The following is a 15,360-nucleotide window of genomic DNA, read 5'->3' as shown; positions in this document are numbered from 1 at the left end:
TGCATTTTGGAGACTAAGTCGCACTCCTACTCGGGACCTGCGAAGAGCCTTCACATAAGCCCCCTCTGCCTTGGGAGGGTCAGAGCCCATTTCGCAAAAGGGGCCAGGCCCATGGGCTTGAGGCTCTGGTTCCAGGCCCGCTGGCTGGCCTGCTATCAAGCACTTTTCAACCCAGGGATACCTTGTCTTCTGCCCGGTCAACTGCCATGAGTCATCTCTCCCAACCAGCTCTGAGAAGTAAGTCAGTGTGATTAGTTTTTCAGCTTTACAGCTGAGAACTGAGGGCTGTGGAGATTAAGTGACAGAGTTGGCAGCTGGAAGAGATCAGAATTCAGAGCCCGTGGTCACACACAAGCCCCACAGCCTTCATAATTCTGGGCACTCGGGCCAGGAGGACCTGTGGAGTCTGCATGAGTCCACGTGGCTCCCCTACCCCCAGGCCCCCCCAAATCTCCCAGCTGTCACTCCTTTCCTCTCTCCCCTTCCCCCACCCAGTCCCACTTTCCTGCCCTCCTGCCCTCCCCTACCACCACGCTCTCCAAAGCTTTTGGGCTCTTTAGATAAACGACGTCCCAGCACCTGCCTTCAGACCGGGGACCGGATCACTGCCTTCTCTTCTTTTTTTTTTTTTTTTTTTTTTTAAATTTTTTATTTTTTATAAACATATATTTTTTATAAACATATATTTTTATCCCCAGGTCTGTGAATCACCAGGTTTACAACTGCCTTCTCTTCTTGACAGCATCCAAACTGCAAGGCTTGTCCACTCCCTGGGTGAACAGGGACTGCGACCCCCCAGCACCATACAAAGAGAACCCAGGGGAACCGGCTCACTGGAAAGAGCCTCGTGATAAGTGAGGCCTAATCCTCATGCAGCGGTGTGCTCCCCTTCCTCCTCCCAGGAGCTCTGGACAGAAGGGCTTCCCCCACTCTTGGCCAGCTCCCGGCCCAGCAGACTCCCCCATCCACGGCTCTGCCTGCCCAGAATATTAACAAGGGCCCTTCCAGATGCACAGAGAAAGCCAGACAATCCCTCGCAGCCCCCAGAGGCTGGCTGGACAGGACGGGCGTCCAGGGTGTCAGTGGGGCAGGCCAGCTCCTCGTGCTTCGGCTGGTAAGCACGGACGAGAGAAGGCCCCTGCTCCCATGGGGACGGAATGAGGGCGAAAGGCTGCTGGCGGAGGCGGCTGGGGGCCCCCGGGCTGCCTTTCCAGATGGCATAAATCAGCTGGTCTGGCTTCACAGTTCCCTGCCACCCAGCACACAGCGGGCAACCGGCAGCACGAAGACCCAAGGTAAGTCTGGAGGAAATTAAATTAAAACGCCGCAGCTTCCAGGCCCCGGGAGGCCCGGCAGCCATAAATCTACCTGCGAAGGAGTGCACAGAGCACCAGGCAAACCAGCTTTCTCCAGGTTACTGATGAGCACTGGCCTCTGCAAGGGCGTCCCAGCAGGGAGCCAGAAACGGGCATCTCGGCAAAGAAAGCTTGTGACTGTGGGGCTGTCTGGGCCGCAGGGTCAGATAAAGGCCGCCGCAAATCCCCGTGCTTGGCTTCCGGGCTGTGGGACTTCAGGCAGGTCACCTAAGCTCTCCTTTGTAGCTCCAAAAATGGGGACCAGTCAAAGGGGCTTGCAGAGTCATGACAAGCATGTGTCCCACAAGCACCACTCGAAAATGGTAGCCATGACAACCAAACTGGTGAGGACGGAGGAAAGTAAAAGTCTCGGACACAGAACCTCAACGAGAGCAAACAGGGCACTCGCTCCGTGCCAGGCACGATCCATTCTTCCAGTCCTCAAAAGTCTGTGACGAGATGCCATTAGAGTCGGGTTTGCAGATGGAGAAGTGGAAGCACAGAGAGGCCGAGTCGTTGGCTCAACGTCACACAGCTGGTCGTGGATGGTGCTAGGATTCAAACCCAGGCAGCCAGACTCCTCTGGAGTGGGAAATAGGGCACTCCTCTGACTTTTGGAATTTCAAAGCCAGAAGGAAAACAAGCATCATTTCCCCCACATTCGTTCCAAAGAGAGAGACACCTGAGCCCAGATAGCAAGAGACTAGCTCAGGCACACGGCCAGGCAGTGACAGACAGCTGAACCTGCCTATGGCTCCCGAGAGCAAAAACCACGGGACTCAATAATCCTAAGTGTCTTCTGCGTGGCTTGGACAGCCCCCAAATCGCTCTTCCTATGTAAGAATCAGCTCATTCTTATCCATATGCTAGGAGGAATGTGGCCACAGGGGGTCTGCCAAGTAGGGCTTCTGAAGAGGACCACAAGCTATCCTCCCCAGACCACCCCTCTCGGCCCAACCACCAGCCACATGAGGGAGGTCAGACAGTAGGGTCCCCTCCGGGATTCTGGGGGCAGGGTACAGAGCCAGCCAGCCCACCCATCCCCAGTGACAGAAACCAGCCCCAAGGAGCCTGATGAGAAACAGAGAGTGCCAACTTTATCACAGCCCCATGATTACCAAAATCAACCGTTCAATTGGTAAAGACTCCCTTTGCTGAAAGCCTCAGAGAGTCAGCATGGCACAAAGACCCCCAGAGCCAGAGCTCACAGGTTCTGATCTTGGTTAGAAACCCCCGGCCACAACAGTGAGCCTCAGTGTCATCTCTCAAGTGAAGGAAGCCGCACCTACTCCTGAGGGTTACTGTGAAGCCTCTGAATGGGGTACACAGAATACTACTGCTCACCCCTGACCCCGGCAAATACTGCATAAGCATAGAACAGAAAGCTCTCCGTGATCTGTCGGTCCGCTCTCCAAATAAGTGACTCTTCTTTTTCTTTTTTGAGGACTCCCCACTCTATGGGGCACGATCTTCAAGGACTGCACTGAAGTCTCAGCATTTGTCCTAAACCTGATGGCGTACATCCTTACAAGGATGAAGAACGGACCCAGTACTGCTGGGAGCCGACCTCGTAGTTTGAGGCAAACCAAATTATATGTTAAAGCAAAAAAAAAAAAAAAAAAAATACTTCAAGCATAAATGTTACCGCACAGCATCGGTCTACAAAGGCTATGTTTTAAGTACTTGGTGCCTCGGGCCCCTGGGTGTGGCAGCCCATTAATCGCTCCATAATCGCAGAGCCGGCTTGCAGAAACTTTTAAATGGTTTGGTATTTTGACTTCCCTCACCTACCCAGTGGCCTGTCTGCAGTGTGAGCTGGCTTCAGCCGTCCTGACACGTGTTTCTGCTGCCTCCCCCTAACGGACTGCCTCCCACACTCGCCCTCACCAGGATGGGTTCTGGCAGAAGCAGTATTAATGCCAGCCTTGCACAAGGTCCGCGGATCAGTGTGCACACCTCTTCTTCATGCCATGTGCGTCCTGGGTGCAGGCAGCCTGATGGCTTTTTCAGCCCCCCCACCCCCCACCCCAACACACACATGTACCCTTGGGCATTTCACCTTAACAGTAACAACAAGTCTTTACACCATGACCAGGGAAGTGTGATTAAATCTATCTACCCTCTGTACTCCACTACCAAAAAAAAAAAACCAATAACAATTTCCAATTTCCTCAATGTATGCAGAATCTTAGAGTACACAAAATAATTTCATCCTATCAATGCGCTCTGAGTGTTGTGACACCTAGTGTGATCGGTAGGTCGGGAGTGAAATTCTGTGAGCCATAGGTGAAAGAAGCATGGATCAGAGAGGGTAAGAAACTTTGTGAGAGACACACAGAAAGCTTCGAAGAACGACGGACCCGCACAGCACCCAGCCTACCCTAGGCCGACGCTCCTCGAGGCCTTCCTCCCCTCCTGGCTCTGGGCTCCCTCCCTCACGGCACCTGGGGCCTCCGCGGATAGGACCCTTCGCCTCCCCACCCCACCAAAGCTATCCGGTTTGCCACAACAAGTATTCCATCCCTACTTCCCAACCTTCCCCTCTGCAGGCGGTGTTTCTCAACCCCACCTTCCCCCAGCACCTCTGGGGCCCCGCCTCAGTCTAAAGGTATCAATCCTATTCTTGCCTACCAGGCCACCACGGAGCTCATCGAGGACACACCTGGAATGCCCCCACCCCGCCAGCGACAGCCGCAGGAGAAGCCACTCTTCCCCATACCCCCACCACCAAGGCCCCCACAGCACTGGATTCTTCCTCACTGGGTCACCATTTCTGGGCTTGGGACTTCTCTGCCATTGGGCTGGAGGCGCCTAGAGGGCGGGAACCGTGGTGGGTTGGCCCTGCAAGGTCCCACAGGCCTCACACACGGCCCGGTACCCAGCAGTGATTCAATCACTGTCTAGGCATTAGCTTCCTGAAAGGCAGGTCTGAAGGTAGAGAGAGGTTTCCCTTCACGAGAACGGCCCCCTTGAGAAATTCAGCCATAGGGGCAGCACGAACAGTCACTGCTCTGGGTCAGTGAAGAGTCGCCTTACACTCAGGCAACCCCCAAATCTGTCTGTGAATGAAAACAGAATGTCACTGAGGAGGAACGCTTATGCATCAAGACACTAAGCCGTGAAATACAGCCTGAGCCCCCCACCCACCCCTCCACCCCAGGCCTCGGGGCTGATTCCATGTGGTTTTCACTCCAAAATCTTCACAAAAGTTCTCTTTCATTCCTGAGGTAGGGTCAGGGACAGAAGGGGCTCTTGTCTCAGGCCCTGCTGTGACAGAGCTCACAGCCTGGTGGGAAAAGAAATATACAACCAATACAAAACAACAGAAAAACACTCTAAGGGGGCATGTCCCCAGGCAGTCCTAGGAGCACAAAACGAGGTGTCCGGACAGGAGAAGAGGAGCTGCACCACAAAGACAGCATTTCCTGTGCAAGTATAAATACTTAGGACACTGTGTGTCGGGATGGAATTAGTAGCAATTAAAGTATGAAGTAGTAGAACACTAAAATTCCTAAGCCAAACATTCAACTGATTATCCAAATTATTTTACCCCAAGTCCAGATAATATGTATGGTCAAAAGAATTCCTGGGGCCAGAGAGATAAAACATGTGGTTAACTTCGCCTTTTCATCAGAACATTTGGATACCACGTACACACACTCATTACCAAATTTAAGTTGATTTACAGATTACTCCTGAAGGACACAAAGATAAAAACATTTACGTTCTCAGGGTGCCTGGGTGGTTCAGTTGGTTAACTGTCTGCCTTCAGCTCAGGTCATGATTTCTGGGTCTTGGGATGGAGCCCCACGTCTGGCTCCCTGCTCAGTAGGGGGTCTGCTTCTCCCTCTGCCTCTGTCCCTTTCACCTGCTTGTGCTCGCTCGCTCTCTCTCAAATCTTTTTTTAAAATTTAAGTTCTTGAAACTGTTTCCTCACTACCAGGATAAAAGGCAGACCTTATGGGATCTGCTGGGGATAGAGTCCATAAGAGACACAAAACACTCTTGGCAATGAAAAGCACAAAGCAGGCTCTTGCTTTCTTTTAGCTTTCACGTTGGCAATCAACCAGCAATCTTATGACCCAGACTGGAGTCTGCAAATGTGGGTTCAAATCCCAGCTCCACCTCTATCCAATGAAATATTTTTCTAATTATATTTCTAATATATTTATATTAGATATATATATAGATATATATCTATAAAGTATCTAAGTATATTTCTAATGAAAAATAAGGGAACATTTACCACAGTACAGGTAGTAAATGCTCAATAAAGCATTGCTAGTAACAGGTTAGTTTTGTCCAGTATTTTGCCTGTTTCGAAGGTGGCTGAGAAAATGGACATTCACGATCTGCATACTCATGGATACCCACGTGGTGGAAGCAGGGGGAGGGCATGATAGAAGAAAGTAGAAACATTCGGATTCATGATTATACAAAATGACTGCCTACCTGGGCCTGACCTGGGTGACTGCTGTCCCTCACAGCCTGGCAGGGACATGAGAGTAGGGACGATTCTCAGGAAAGACCAAAGAAAGAAAAAAAAAGAAAAAGAAAAGAAAGGGGGAAAAAAAAGCTGTGTTCAAGGTCTCAGATTGTATATCTAATGTACTTAAATTTGGAAGAAAACTAGATTTTTCATTGGAGGTCACAGATACACATACACACACACATATACACACACACACACAGGCCTCCCCCCGCATAAGAGACTCCAGACAATTTTTTAATGTGTTTAACTAGTGTTGGGAAATGAAATATTCAACCGACCTAATTTTTACATTGGGAATAAGAGACATAAATACGTTTTCGGCAAATCCAACAAACTGTTTATTCCATTTCAGCACGAAGTTGTAAAGAGTCAGAGAGAAACAGAGTAGGGCAGACTGTGTCAATCAGCAGCCCCCATCCCTTGGCTGCTTCCCAAAGGTCCCTACTTGCAGAAATCTCCTGCCTATACCGCAAACAACCTATGTCTCAGTGTGAGGGCATTTCCTGACCACGAGGGCAGAGCGGACCAGAAGTCACACTTCCTTGTCCCTTGGCAGGTCATTACGGTGTGTAGGACACAAACCTGGGCACGTCCCCAGCAGGACTGCTCAGTAACCTAGTGTTTGAGGGTTTTCCTCACCTCCCTGTCCCACAACCCCTCTAACAGGCGCTTCCTGGGAATAAACCTCTAGAATAAACCACATGCACCCAAATCCTTGTCTCAAGGTATGCTGGGGGGAAGGGGGGCAGAGAAGAACCAAAACCAAGACACAACAAGAAAAACAGGAAAATACAGAAGGAGGGAATGAAAGCAAGAAGAAAACAACTAAGGGGCAGGTAAACCTGGAAGGAAAGGGAAGATGCGACTAGAACTAAGAAAGGGAAAAGACCAGACATGAAGTGGCTACTGCCTCGACCAAGTGGCCTGGTCCCTAATTACAACCACCCTGCCTCACCTGACCCAATCTGGCCAGCAGCCAAGCCCGTAAGCTCATTCATCCCTCCAAAGGCTCACACATCACGGGGTCTACCGGTGGAGGTCAACACTGGCCTCTTGTCACTGGGTCCACCAGCCAGTGCAGAGAACAGAGTCTGGCCCCACTGTCCCCCAAAACTACAGGTGGAGACCTTGGGTCAGACAACTGACCCGGTGAGGTTAGGCACATCTAGGAATGCAGGTGCAACAGCAACCTGTGCTTTTTTTTTAAATTAACATCTAATGTATTATTTGTTTCAGGGGTACAGGTCTGTGATTCATCAGTGTTACACAGTTCACGGCACTCACCATGGCAGCACCTGCCCTCCCCAGTGTCCATCACCCAGCCACCCCATCCCTCCCACCTGCCTCCCCTCCAGCAACCCTCCTTAAGAGTCTCCTATGGCAGGGGCACCTGGGTGGCTCAGTGGGTTGGGCCTCTGCCTTCAGCTCAGGTCTTGATCTCAGAGTCCTGGGATCGAGCCCCGCTTCGCGCTCTCTGCTCAGTAGGGAGCCTGCTTCCTCCTCTCTCTCAGCCTGCCTCTCTGCCTGCCTCTCTGCCTGCTTGTGATCTCTCTCTGTCAAATAAATAAATAAAATATTAAAAAAAAAAAAAAAGAGTCTCCTATGGCAACGTAAGGCTGATGAAGACCCCCCCAGTGGGAACAAATCTCCTTCCCAAAACACGTGTTGTCCTGTTGTCGCAAGGGACACCAAGAGGCAAAGTTTAGAAACCTTGCTTAGCACCTTTTTGGGTGAAACCAAAGGAAGGGAAGTCCCTAACACCCCACCTCGGACACCATTCTCTGACTTTCCAGAGCTTTATACGAATCCTGTGATCTCAATGGAGGAACAAACCCCTCAAAGAGGAAGAAGATTGTTCGGGGAAGAGAGGGTAGGGATAAAATAATCTCACATATCACAAGGGTTTGTGGCTCCACCCTAACTGGCAAAATCGTATTCCTCTTAACGTCGTGGAGAGGAGAACTTAGTAAATAAATATTATACATTATATGTGTGAAGGCTCCATCGGAGAGCGATAATGGGGGGGAAAGCTTAAAGAGAACTGATGTATTGATGAAAAGCCTATTCTGGACTCACTTTCAACTCCTTCTAGGAAAATTAAGCCCACCCCGGTAAGCATGTGACTTCTACCTCTCATCTAATATCCTGTGAGAAACAAACATCACAGAAAAACCATGGCGAGCAGGTGCTTTTAGATGGTACACATGTTCACCATACCTCATCGCACGTTGTGACTTTCATAGTGCTTTTCTCAAATTCCAGAAATTATCTTCATCTCCTCCACTTTATAGGGAGGCAACAGAAAGCTGGAAAGATGATGGTCATCTTGAAGTCAATTCCAACACCCACCATGTAGAAGGCATATTCTGGGTCACAGAACAAAGTTCTGAAAATGTCAACACCAGGAGTCTTGCCCTTTTCCCACCATCACCCTCGAACACAGCTCCTGGCACAGGCCGCCGTGGGGCCTTTGACAAGGTTTTAGTGCACTTCCTTAAACTCGGCATGTCCAAATGGGACCTCTCTCCCCACCAAGCTTACTGCTTCCCAAAACCCCAAGGCCAACAGCTAGATCAACCATTTCCTGAGGCCCCAGGTGAAAATCTTGGGGTATGTGTCACCCAGCCAGTAATCAGAGCAGCCTAGGGGTACAGACTTAGAAATCTGCTATACCCAGGTTCAAAACCCAGCTCTGCCACTTACCAACTCCAGCAAGCCATGTAACCTCTCTGAGCTACAGTATCTACCATAGCCACCTTCTTTGCATAATATGGCCAAGGTTTAAGCACAATGATTTATGTAAAATGCTTAGTATTAGCCCAGCATCAATCCACAGAGCAGACACTCAACCTATTGAGTGCCTATTACTTTTTTTTTTTTTTTAATTTATTTGGTGGGGGGGGGGGGGAAGAGCAGAGGGAGAGAACCTCAAGCAGACTCCACACTAAGCACAGAGCCCGCCGAAGGGCTTGATCTCACAACCCCTGAGATCATGATTTGAGTCGAAACCAAGAGTCAGATGCTTACTGACTAAGCCACCCAGACTCCCTGAGACTTGCTATTATTGCTGATATCACGGACTGATATCACGGACTGGGGAGGTCCTTGCTCTCTGGCCTTCTCAAACGGTAGCACAGGGTCACTGAAAAGCATGACCTGGCAAAGTCTCATGCCAGCCCCATCACTGTGTAAGGCCAATTCTTCGCAGAATCCACTTTCCTCTTCCATAAAACATGGGTAACCTAACGTCTACCTTGCAAGGCTGTTGTACTGAATAGATAATACATGTAACATTCCCGGCCAGTGCCCGACACCAACGTGCAGTGGCTGCCCTGGGCTTATTTACATGCCATGTCCAAATGTCCTCTAACTGTTTCTCACGCAGACCTGTTTTCAAGTACCTGGTCATTCAGGGTTGCAAAATATCAAAGGGGCCCCTGGTTTCCAAGGCCCTCTTACCAAAAAGAAAATTAAGCATGATGAGAAAAACTTGGTTCTTATCCAGGCCTCCAAACCCTGAGCATAGGGCCAGAAGAGCAGAGGAAGGCAGAGCGTGGCCAAGGCCGTGGTAAGGGGCTTTTAGGGAGGCCTACAAGAGAAGCAGGACAGAAATGCACCTTTTCAGTCCCTACCTCAAGTTCAGGAAGCCCATGTGCTTTCACCAACCCTCCAGATGTTTCCAAGGCCCACCAAGTTTGCGCCACTGGACTGTTCAAATGGAATCCGAAGCTTCCAGCTTCACGTCTATCCCCGCTTTCCTGCTTCAACAGAGCCAACAGCTTAACAGACCAGCGTCATTCATGCTCTGCTCTGCCCTTTCGTGTGGGCTCGCAGGATGCCAAAATCTCCACGTCTGCATCCTAAATAATGCAAAGGGGGCTGAGTCAAAATATTAAATAAGAGAACATACTAACCAGGGCTCATGGCAGGGTTTCGGTATCAACAGTTCCTTTCTCTTTGACCCTGGGTGGAAAGCGCTTCATTCTTGGGTGGCTGAGAAAGTTGAACCTCAAACAAAAGCATCCATCAACAGACCAGGTCCCAGCATCCAACGTGGAGGGCACGGTGGGCACCAAGGCCCTTCACCCACAAGGAGGCAACAGGCTCAGGGAGAGACCGCTCCAGGCACAGGGGGGCTGGATGAGCTGAGGCTGCCCCAGACGCGACACAAGACAACAGCCAACAGCAGCCTCGTGCAGCCGCTAAACCGCGTGGCTGCCCTGAGCATACCACCTGCTCTCTCTAGGCCGCCTCAATAAAAATCAAGGTTTAGACCGGTTCCCCCTAGACCCCATTCAGCTCCATACACCTGAGTCCAAAAAACATCAAAAAGAAGGTAAAGGATTAATGTTCCCCCACCCATAGGACTTCCATTTTGGAAAGAGACAGACGTGTGAAGAAAGTGAAAATTAAAGATAAATAAATATTTCTTAAATTTTTTAACTTTTCTATTTGTTTCCACGTAAAGGGAAGAAAGGTGTACAGATGCTTTAAAGAATTTCTGGGTGAGGGGCGCCTGGGTGGCTCAGTGGATTAAGCCTCTGCATTCAGCTCAGGTCATGATCCCAGGGTCCTGGGTTCAAGCCCCGAGTCGGGCTCTCTGCTCAGCGGGAAGCCTGCTTCTCTCTCTTTCTCTCTCTCTCTCTCTCTCTGCCTACTTGTGATCTCTGCCTCTTAAATAAATAAATATTTAAAAAAAAAAAAAAAGAAAAGAAAAGAAAAAAAAGAATTTTCAAGCAAAACAAAGATGCCCAACAGGACTCAGAACCCTCCAGGAGAGTCAGGATAGGGGAGAGGGGGAGGGGAGGTCTCAGATTGAGATGCAGGAGGGACGTGTAGGAGGACGTGCAGGAGACAGCTGGTTTGCACAGGCTGAGCATTTCATCTTCCCAGCCATTCATCACCTTTAGAAAAGTTTGCTCTAAGAAAAGGCAGCAAAAGGAAGCGAAGAAAAACATGCATTTACCCATGCGCTTGACTAATCTCTCCCGAAAACTAACATGGCAATACAGTTTGAAGAATTTCGTGTCGTCTGGTGAAAAGAAAATACAAGACATCACCTTCCATTATTTAAGCTGGAAGAAATGATGTCACAGAAAAAAAATCTAAAAACGACCGTCATTTCAATAGCACGTTCAGGCTTCGTGGTTAAGTGTCTCCGCAGACAGACGGAACCGAGCGCGTGCACAGGCACTTTGTTCTCAACCCGGAGGATCAATATCACAATCACACGGCGCCAGCAGAAATTACAACACAGTTACTCAGGGAGGGTTATCCAAAAATCAGGAGTGTGGGGAAGAAGCTCGAGGAACCCAGGCCCTAGAAGGGGGTCACAATATTCCAGACAGCACAGAGGGAAAGGGCATTTTGATCTGACACCTTGTCTCTCTGTTTAGGTAAATACCGTAGTATCAGAAGTCATTAGTGAATTCATGTCAAGCCCCTGCTCCATATGGCGAGTCATTCCCAAAGCGCACGGATCTGGGGCGCAGACAGGGAAAGCTGAAGCCATGGGAAGAGAAAATGTGGCGACTCTTTGTTCCCAAGACGGCGGCTTCCATCTCTCCCAAGGCACGCGTTCCTAGGCAATGTGACCTTGACACTCGCCGATCAAGAGAGTCTGTACCTCCACTCCCTCGAGTCCAGGCGGGCCCTCTGAGGACGCTGACGGAGAGGACAGGGCAGTAAGAACGCCGCCCTGGGTCCGAGGACAGCTCGTCACCAGTCTGGCAGCTCTGTTTCTTGCTTCCCGGAATGCGTGTCCTCTCAGCCGTCCCCACCGTGAGCCGCTCGAGCCCCAACAGAGAAGCTGCTCGGGGGCACTCTGGTTGACCCAAGGCAGATACCCAGTGCCGGCTGCCCCCGCTGTGAGGAAGCCACACGGCGGCCCCAACAGCACCCGCCCACACTGTCCTCAGGCGCCCGAGGAAGCGAATGCCCAGCCGAGTCCAGTCAACTGACGCCCCCATGAGAGACAGTAACACGTTTAGCCCAGTCACTTAATGTGGGGGGCATTGCTGAAGCAGCGAGAGATCACCAAAACATGCGAGGACAGACACTGCAAGGAGGGAGTCTGGGGGCAGATAAAGAGTCCGCGCTCTCGAGAGTCTTTTTTTTTTTGAGAGTCTATTTATGTATTCGACAGAGAGATCGCAAGTAGGCAGAGAGGCAGGCAGAGAGAGAGAGGGAAGCAGGCTCCCCGCTGAGCAGAGAGCCCCACGCAGGGCCCGATCCCAGGACCCCGAGATCATGACCTGAGCCGAAGGCAGAGGTTTAACCCACTGAGCCACCCAGGCGCCCCTCTTGAGGATCTTCTATCAGAGCTGTGCTTACCTGCTTGAGGGCCTTTTGGAAAACCAGCACACCAAATCTCCAACGTCCCGTGGGGGAAAAGGACCACTTGAAGCCAGCAATAGGAAAGACAAAATAAACACCTCACCAGACCCCCCCCCCGCCCCCGTGTTAAGGTCGCTAGACTCACTGCTCTCAGCCATGCGATGGGACAAGCAAATCTGAACTTTGAAGGTCTGAAATCTTCAAAAAGCCTTTTAAAAATGCAAATAACCCTTTCCCTCTGTAAGTCTCGATCTTAAAGTAATAAGAAATGCATTAGCCGCATGCATTGCCCCCAGCACTGATCGAGAATAGTCACTTAAATGGCAAGGCCAGAGCCCACGACCCCAGAGTAATTTGAAGGACTTACCTGAAGAGCTGGCGAAGGAGGTCGAGCCCTTGCTGAATTGTCCTTTCTTATTCCCCCCCTTGCTCGGCTGTTTTCCTTACTCTCTGGTACACAAGAAAGCAACAGGTAGGAAGCAAGTGTCACTAGGCCGGTGCTGTGGTCGTGTGAATGGTAGTATCAGGACAGTGTGGGAAAGGGACCAGCATTCATCAGCGACAGGAAGAGGATACACACAGCAGACAGTAGCCAGATGAACACCCCCCCCCCCCACCGCTCTCCCACCACCCCTCAGGCCTCTGGATTGCTTGGTGGGAAAGCAGTGGCCCCTGCTATTCAGAACTCGCCAGATACAGAGGTTTCAAGCATCTCCAAAGATCCTCCACCAGGGCAGGAGATCAGCCTGGTTCTCAACCCTGAGCTCTTAGCTCTGGGACCGGACTTCACTCCCTGCCTTTGGTTCCTGTAGATTTCACATTTAAAATCAGTTGACTCTGTGTTAACTTTTTCATCCAAAATGTATTTAGCGCCAACGTCCTGGGGGCAGAGGACATGGTAATGAGTCAGCCAGACGTGACCCCTCTTCTCTTCACTTAGATTTTAAAGATTTTTATTTATTTATTCGACAGGCAGAGATCACATGTAGGCAGAGGGGCAGGCAGAGGGACGGGGAAGCAGGCCCTCCACTGCACAGAGAGCCCAATGCGGGGCTCGAACCCAGGACGCCGGGATCAGGACCTGAGCCGAAGGCAGAGGCCCAACCCACTGAGCCACCCAGGTGCCCCTTCACTTAGATTTTAGAGTGGAAAAGACAAGTAACAAGCAAAACAACAGAAAGACAGTAAGTCAACACAGGAAAAAACAGGAGATACAACAGAGTAAGACTAGATGAGAAAGGTCAGTTTACGTTAGGTGGCAGAGAACGACCTCCCAGATACGTTTGCATGTTTACCTAAGGCCTGAAAGAAGGGATTTGGAGAAACAGCATTCCAGGCAGCAAGCTCAGCATGTGCAAAGATCCTGAGGCCCAAAAGGAAGCTAAGGAGGGGCGCCAAAGGCTGGGTGAGAGACAGGAGGGAGGGGGAAGGTGGGAAAGGAGCTGACAATAAAGGCAAAGTTTTGACAGAGAACAGTGAAAAGCTTGACTGTTACCTCAGGCACAGAGGGAAGTTATTAGAGGATTTTAAGTAGGAAAATGACTAAATCAGGTTGATGACTTTGAGAACTGTCCCAGAGTTATATAGTGGTGACCTCTGGAGGGGAATATTGACCGGGAAGAAACAGTGGGGAGCTTCTAGAGGGTTGATGACTTCTTATTTCTTCTTCAGGGCACTGTTCTTGTGGCTGCCTTCAGTTTGTGAAAACTCATCAAGCTGTACACTTAAGGTACATGTCCCTTTGTATATATGTGGTATATTTCAATAAAACATTTACTAAAAACCTCTCAGGCTTCTCCCAGGAAATGGATTCTAGAGCACCAAGGGAAGAGGGAGGGAAGTCAGTGAGGAAACCCAGGTACATGCCTGGAGGAGAGAAGAAGGGGGCGGTTTGGGTGGGCCTGGGAGCACCAGAGAAGACAAACAGAAGTGTCAGAGACTCCGGCCTTGACATGGGGCAGGGCTCTCTTCTGACCTCACATCTCAGCATCTGGGAAAGTCATTCCAATCCTGAACCGGCCCCAGGGACTGGAGCCCCAGCTCCGGGGACAGGGTGGTAGCACCCAGATCAAGCCCAGGTGGGAGGGAGGGGAGAAATTCGGGTCACACCAGAGACTCAGATGTTTATCCAGCAATAATGAACCTGTCAAATAGTTATGAAACACAGAGTAGGTCTCAGTGGTTGGGAATGGCTAGAAGAGGAAAGATGGGAGCCTGGGAAGCGCAGGGGAGCACGAGTTATAATGCGGATGGGGCGAGTCAGGAGTAAAGGGCAGAGAAGCAGCCCAGACACTAGCAGGCAGCTGAGGTCCTCCGTGCAGTCTGGACACAGAGAGTCCCCACACGAGCCCCACAAAAACATCCCTGTTCACAGTACTCATATGGGACCTCGGGAACGGTCCCTCTGTAGGACTTCTTTAGCTCTATGCCAGAGATTTATATACCCACTTCTTTAAGGGTTTTTTGCTGAAAATCTAGGTTCTGTGTTCTGTTTTAAAAAAAAAAAAAAAAAAAACTGTTTCAAGAAAAAGGAATAATCTGGTGAGAACTGAGACCTCAATAGCAGAGAGCTGCAGAACCCAAGTCCTCATTTGGAAAGGGAAGGAACAAACTGATCTTGAAAGAAATTTGTATAATGGATTATTACTCTGAGAATTAATCACCTTCTGAGAAACAGGTCATGCTAATTATTCCTGGAGTGGGCAAACAGCTCTTCAAATGAGCTGTTAGTTATCAGACTTTCATGCTTAGCTGAGTCAGCCACAGCATCTGTTTAAAAAATAAAAACTCATTTGCATGTCACTGTTCAGTGCCGACGGGGACATCATCTCCTCACCAGACAGGACATTCAACATTTCCCTAAAGAAGACATGCTCTTCTGACCTCCCTCCCAACCCAGGTGGGAAGCCTCCAATTCACTTAAATGGAAATAGGTCCTCATATGCAGATGACAATACAACCAAAACCTAAACGACATCCATCGATTAAGCATTTATAAGAGAAGGCCAGTCCGTGCACTCCAGTGGCCGGACATACAATCAGACAACATCTACCATCTGCAGTAGGAGGGTGGGTGATTTTTTATTTGATTGCTTGGAAAGCAAAAAAGGCGGGAACACTTGCAAGCCACACTTCAATGAACATGTACCCATCCCAAAAGACAAATAACTTCAATCT

General features: G+C 50.0%; 1 protein-coding gene across 12 annotated transcripts in view; it reads right to left on the bottom strand.

The window, feature by feature from the left end:
• Positions 1-15,360, bottom strand: part of PTPRT (protein tyrosine phosphatase receptor type T) — a 1,057,545-nt gene that overhangs the window by 973,583 nt on the left and 68,602 nt on the right. The gene's annotated exons all lie outside the window — the stretch shown is intronic.

Source organism: Mustela lutreola, chromosome 9, assembly GCF_030435805.1.
Source record: "Mustela lutreola isolate mMusLut2 chromosome 9, mMusLut2.pri, whole genome shotgun sequence".
Lineage (NCBI taxonomy): Eukaryota > Metazoa > Chordata > Mammalia > Carnivora > Mustelidae > Mustela > Mustela lutreola.
The sequence above is the reverse complement of the archived record's forward strand: the minus strand, read 5'-3'. Positions and strand labels throughout refer to the sequence as shown.